Source organism: Pinus tabuliformis, chromosome 1_2, assembly GCF_031772625.1.
Source record: "Pinus tabuliformis cultivar Carrire ecotype Pingquan chromosome 1_2, CPIR1, whole genome shotgun sequence".
NCBI classification, from domain to species: Eukaryota; Viridiplantae; Streptophyta; class Pinopsida; order Pinales; family Pinaceae; genus Pinus; species Pinus tabuliformis.
This window is the reverse complement of record NC_142298.1, coordinates 1,240,577,181-1,240,584,017: the sequence shown is the minus strand read 5'-3', so window position 1 is coordinate 1,240,584,017 and position 6,837 is coordinate 1,240,577,181. Positions and strand designations below refer to the sequence as shown.

Sequence of the window (6,837 nt, the reverse complement as noted above, 5' to 3'; positions counted from 1 at the left end):
GTTTTCATTCTCATTGGTTATGAGTGGTTTCTTGGTTATTTCTATATGCTAATATATTGGGACAACATCACAAATATGCTATGTGATTAACATGCTAAGAAGAAATAAGAAATTAGAGTTACCATTGTCAACAATTCATTGTAACTAATGTAATTTTCAGAATTGGTCAACAACGGAAATTGTGTCTTAAGCTCTATGAATATTCTCTCCTTCAAGCATTTATTTTTGGTGTGTATTTTGCTGAGTATTTTGCTGAGCTTACCTAGTGATTTGATTGGACAAAAGTGAACTATATCTCAATTATAATTATATTTCACATTCAGTGATAACACTAGAACTTCCATGAAATAGATACGAAGAACCTCAAGTAATGAGGTAAAATTTGTAATGTGTTTCAAGTTTTCCACACCACTGTTAATTTGACCTTCGACTTTGGATGCTACTAAAATTACTTTTATTTCTATTTGATTCAATAGAGCAATAAACATACTTCCCTTATGCAAATGATACCATGGCTCTAGGTAGCTCTCAGTACTCTCTCTCTCAAACGAGCCATCGTGCCTTTCAACTTTGTGTTTTATCATCCCTTTCCTAAAGATTGCTCCTAACAAACCTAGGTGCAGTCTTGGTTACTTTTTCCAAGAAAGTCATCCAAAAAGATGTTTGAAGGATTTGTGGATTGGGGACTAAATGTTGAACAAGAAAAAATAATATATCTTATCTTCTCCATAAATGTATGCCAACACCACTATCTACTTTTTTTTGAGCTCTACACTAAATATAGATAAAGGTCAACAAGGTAGGTGTGCATCCCTTGACATCTTTAAGTCCCATTCCCAATATAGATAGCTCCCTCTTACTGACTCACAATCCTTTACACTTGAGTTTAACCTATTAACAATGCCCATTGCTGACTTGACTCTATGGTCCATTAATTTCAAAGTGACTTGACATCTCATAGATCTTATATTGGCATTCTCTATACTCCTCTTAACCACAAGATGTTGCCACGACGTGGAAAGAACCACCATGGGCCTAAACAAGGCTTGTCCTTTGCAACTTACTTGACTCCAACTTCCGTGTTTGCTAAATTAAATGTATATTCTAAAAATTGAAGAGATTAAAAAAAATTGAGAAGAAGTTTACTCACTAGCGACAAATGACAAGACTTCCTACTATGTACACTGTTCACTTCGAAAAGGTGCAGGGTTCTCGTGTTTTTGGTGTAGATAAGGGGTTAGGTGTGTGTCAATCATCAATCCCTTCATTCATTTCCCATTAAATTGTGTCAATTTGATTGAGCCTTCATTGACAACTTGTGAAATGTGAAATGACACATATAGTTTCATTTGCAACTTCCTTGGATGGTACATAAACTTGCTATTATACAAGAACACTATAGTCATTCTTATGATTATTTAGTTGTGTCAAGTCATTTTTTCGTGTTTTGAAAATCGCTAACGGTATCTTGTGAGGAACTAATCCTCTACCATTTGCACTAATGTGTTTAACCTTTTTTTAAGCACAACACCATTAGTAATTAGTGTATTGACAACAAATGTAATTGAAAAATGATTGAAAATAATAATAATTAGTGAATTAATATTATCTTTTTCATAAGAACATTGTTGTATATTTTATACGAAGAATATCTATATATTGTGAATACTATAACAACATCTACCATTAGAACTTAAATTTGGGTTAGAAAGATTCTATTCCTTCTTTACAAACCTTCCAAATAACCCCAAATTAACTAATAAATTAATATTAATATTTAATTATTTTAAAAATAATTAAATATAACAATATTTAATTATTATTTTTTTAAATAATTAAAAATAACAATATTTAACCCTAAATTAACTAATAAATTAATATTAATATTTAATTATTTTAAAAATAATTAAATATAACAATATTTTTTTTTTTTAAATAATTAAAAATAACAATATTTAATTAAAAAACCTAAATTCCAATGTAGACATGAATCCATGAATCCAGAGAAAGCTATTTCACATTTCTTTATCATCTACACCTGTAGTTTTTATCTTTGGAAAAAAAATAAAAAATTCAAAAATATTTTAATAAAATTTAACAAAATTTTTAGAAATGTATCTTTCCATGAAAATTTTGAATGCCAGATTTTGGATAGTGCTTTACATGAAAATTTTGAATGCCAATTTTGGATAGCGCTGAGTCCATTTTCGTGATAAATCATTTACACCATTAAAAAAACTAGTCAAACCATTAAAATAAAACTATTCAAACACGCCCATTCCCTTATTTTTTTTAAACCCCGAATTCCGGTGAAGTCGCCTCGGTAGACAACGCCATTTCAAACCATGAGCTTTTGTTAGGGTGGACGAAACCCATGACCAGGTTTATACTAGACCATGAAAATTAAAGGAGGTGCATCGAAGAGTTTACTGTGCTAACCATGACAGTTGCAGCTATCGGGAAGAAGAAGCTTACGTCGGCTGCTGCTTTTACTGGCTTTTTCTCAAATTTCCTCTTATCCTCCATTTCTTCCAATCAATCGGCTAGCGTTACAGGCCAGCATAATGGTAGAATGTATTCAAACCATTACTGTAATCATCCCAAATTTGCCTTTTCTAACGAAGGTGTCAGCGGGCTTTCCCTTCATGGTTGGGTCTATTTTAGCCCTTCGTATAGATACTTCTCTTCTGCGGGATCACCCACAATCTTGAAGCAAGCTCGCAACCCGTCAATGTTGGCAGAAGAACTGGAAAATGCCCTCGATGAACAGAGACTGGAAGATGCCATGAAGGGCTACGAGCATTTCAAGCAACTGGAAGGTTTTCCAAGGAAGTCTCTTGTTAGTAGGTTGATAAATGTATTAGCAGGCTCTGGAGATTCAAATTGGCTCGAGAAGGCCTATGCTGTGGTGCTTTCAATTGTGAACGAGAGGAAGCAAAGACAACTACTTGATCAAGAGGCTCTGACCCAATTGTGCTTGAGTCTTGCATCAACACAAATGCCCGTCCCTGCTTCTACAGTACTGAGAACAATGGTGGACATGGAGGAATACCCATCTGTCAATTTCTGGACTACAGTGGTGACCCATATGGTTAAAACATATAATGGGGCCTGTTTAGCTTCAGAGATAGTGATTGAGATGTGTTATTTCTTCAAAGATGGAAGGGTGGATCCGAGGAAGAGGAGCAATCAGCCATTGCTTTCAATGAAGCCAAATACTGAGGCTTTCAACATTGCCCTCAATGGTTCGTTGGCTTTTGGGATGACTAGAAAGGCGGAGGAACTCTTAGAGCTGATGACTAGAGTGGGGGTGAAGGCTGATGCTACTTCAATTGCTCTAATGGCCCAAATTTATGAGAGCAATGGCAGGAGAGAAGAATTGAAAAAACTAAAGAGGTATATTGATGAAATTCCTGGAATGCTTGATCACCATTATCAGCAATATTACAATAGCTTACTAACAACCCATCTGAAGTTTGGTGATCTGGTTGCTGCCTCAGAGCTTATATTGGATATGCTAAAACGCGCGAAAGCAGCTCGGAACTCACTAGTTGCAGCCAAGTCGGTGCTGGCCACCATTTCTAAGGGCTCACAAGGCTATGCTACATCAATGGAAGACGGAAAGGAGCACATTTGTTCTCCGATGCCTTTCAAGGCTGAGAAGTTACAAGCACAGTCCCTGGTCGAAGTCAGCAGTCATGGAGAACTAGTAAGTTTTGAAAACCGTATACTTATTCCAAATCATAAGGCTTATGCTAAATTAGTGAAGGGCTACTTAGACGCAAATAGAATTAATGATTTAGCAGAGTTTCTGGTCAAGGTGCATAGAGAGGAAGGTCCTGTCTCAATGGAAAATTCGATTAGTGCTCTGGTGATTGATGCTTGTGTTGCAATGGATTGGCTAGACCAGGCACATGATATTATTGATGAGATGAATGCAGCCGAGATTCCAGTTGGTATTGGGGTTTACTCTTCTCTCTTGAAAGCTTATTGTAAAGCCCAGCGACCGATGGAGGTCTCTACACTTCTCAAGGAGGTCAGGAAAGCAGGGCTTCAGCTTGATGGGAGCTGTTATGATGCTCTTATTGAGTCACGTTTTGCAAATAAGGATCTGTATGGTGCTCTGGACCTCTTCAAGGAGATGAGAGAGGCAAAGGTCTCTTCCTTTAGTAATAGCTGTCAATCACAGATCAATGAAGTTGCAAAGGAAAGTAAACCGATTTTGGTGGCCCGTTTGTTAGATGAAATTAATGACAACCAACAAGTTACTGTTGGGACACATGATTGGAATTCAGTCATCCACTTCTTCTGCAAGGCACACCTAATGAATGATGCCCAGAAAGCTTACAAGAAGATGACAGCCTTGGGATATCACCCTAATACACATACATTTCATTCTTTAATACATGGCTATTCGACTTCTGGAGGCATGTATCAGGAGATAACGATGCTGTGGGCAGATATGAGGAGGATGGCATCTGCATTCCCAGAGAGCGGAGTTAATCCATTAAATTTTGATCAGGAGCTGCTTGACACCGTACTGTACAATTTTGTTAGAGGAGCTTATTTTGCAAGAGCACTGGAGGTGATTTCTATGATGGAACAGCAGAAAATGTTTATTGACAAGTTTAAGTATAGACAGGTATACTTAAAATATCATAGAAATCTTTATAAAAATAAAAAAACTCGTAAAGCAGAAACTGAAGCACAATTTACAAGAAGAGAACATGTAATGGCTTTTAAAAAATGGGCAGGTTTAGATTGAACTGCCCGCGTTCTCGATCTTTTCAAGTTAATGATAATCTTGCATAATCTCAAGCTTGGGTTTGACGAGTATATAAATATTATTGATAATAAGGAAAGAATATTTTGTCTCTTGGAAGAAGGCTTTCTTCTTTTATGCACAGCTCTCTTCAGTTGCCTTACACTATGGCAATAATAACTTTTCATGCACAGCTCTCTTCAGTTGCCTTACACCATGGCAATAATAATGCATAGTCATACTTGGATCTGGATCTTTCTGATCAACTACATTTCCCAAGCTTTATGGACTTGCATGTTACCTAGCCCCCAGGGAGCAGCTCAATTTGCGATCACCGACATATAAGTCTTTGTAAAGTTTGAGGTCCAAGGTTCAAATCTTTCTGATTTACCATGTGGTGTTGAAAATACTGAGAGAAGGGGTGAATCAGTGTTTTGTTACTTTAACAATTTCTAACTTTTAATGGAAATTAGTAATTACATTACATGATTAACTATCTCAATCAGAAATAAAACATAAACACAAAGATTTAAAGTGGAAACCCAAACTAAGAGAAAACCACTTGTCAAAGCTTCACTATCAAACTTTAATTTGTTAAAATGTTATGGGCAACCACCTGCGAGGACACTATTCCTCTGTAAGCACCAACTTACAACTGTGGTAGGCACCAACATACAGGAGACTCCAATCCTCTCAGCTGAGCACCAACTCAGCGATTTTGTATGCACCAACCTACAAGAGACTCCAATCTTCCCAACTGTGCAACAACTCAGCAAATTAGTAGGCACCAACCTACTTTTTCAATTTGTTCCTTGGTCCTATCAACAACAACTCTTGTCCTACTCCTTTGTCTTGTTCTAGTCTTTGGTTCTGTCCTCAATCCCTCCTTAGCTTTTCTTCTTGTTTTTGATCGCTTCTTCTTGGCCCAATCAACACCAGCCTTTTGCCTTTGGTTCAGACTACAGAAACTTCACTTCATTGTCGCAGTGTTGACACTGTCACAGTTTGCTCATCGAAACTCTGCTGTCCAGGGATATAACAGTCTTTCATCCATAGGTCCATTCATTCTGAGATGTCCACTGTACTAATTTGTTCATAAAAAATTGCAGGCTTGAGCCTTGACCTGCCTCTCCTGCTGTAGATCTGCCCTAACAGAAATGCTGTAGTCTGCTCAGACAATACCAGCCAGCCCTTGAGCTTGGTCTACTCCAAAACAAGGAGAAAAAAAAATACGCTTGACAACTCAGTCCTTTTTCTTTAGTTAGCACAGCCCTCCACCAACTTGCTGTTGCCGCTACCAAAGGTGCCTGAGGGTAGGCCCTGTGGCCCGCACACCTGAGATGGCCACTGTACTAATTTGTTCATCAAAAATTGCGGGCTTGAGCCTTGACCTGCCTCTCCTGCTGCAGATCTGCCCTAACAGAAATGCTGTAGTCTGCTCAGAAAATACCAGCCAGCCCTTGAGATTGGTCTACTCCAAAACAAGGAGAAAAATACGCTTGACAGCTCAGTCCTTTTTCTTTAGTTAGCACAGCCCTCCACCAACTTGCTGTTGCTGCTACCAAAGGTGCCTGAGGGTAGGCCCTGTGGCCTGCACACCTGGGGCTGCACCTGCGGTCTACAAACAGGCCTATGGTCCCAAAAATTTCGGCCTAGATGATCACAGAAGTTCAGAGTTTTTCTTTACTGTAGAGAATATCCTAGACAGACCTTGCAAAACTCAGATTTTGCACCACATAATCACAGAATATACCTGAGAAATTCATCCTTATCCCACCGCAGTGCATATTTTTTTGACTGCAGGGGTATACTCCACCTCAGACCTGAGATTTCACTCTCTCTTGACAACAGGGGTGTTGATAGGTGGTTGTCATTGAGGTCAACCCAAACAGCACCAGGAGCTACCCTGATCTTCGATGGCAAATTTGGCATGGAAATTTGTGGTTTCTTGTCTCCTAATCACTCTAGTTAGATTCTCCCCGAAAAGATCTTTCTGATGATATGTCGTACCCGATGGAGTTCTTTACGGTTTCCAAGTTATTTGCATTTTAATTTGAAGACCCAATTTTGTGGTC

The 6,837-nt window shown here is 38.1% G+C and overlaps 1 pseudogene; it reads left to right on the top strand.

The window, feature by feature from the left end:
• Positions 1 to 2,304: 2,304 nt before the first annotated feature.
• On the top strand, positions 2,305 to 4,765 carry LOC149210731 (pentatricopeptide repeat-containing protein At1g03100, mitochondrial pseudogene; annotated as a pseudogene).
• The last annotated feature ends 2,072 nt before the right edge of the window (positions 4,766 to 6,837 follow it).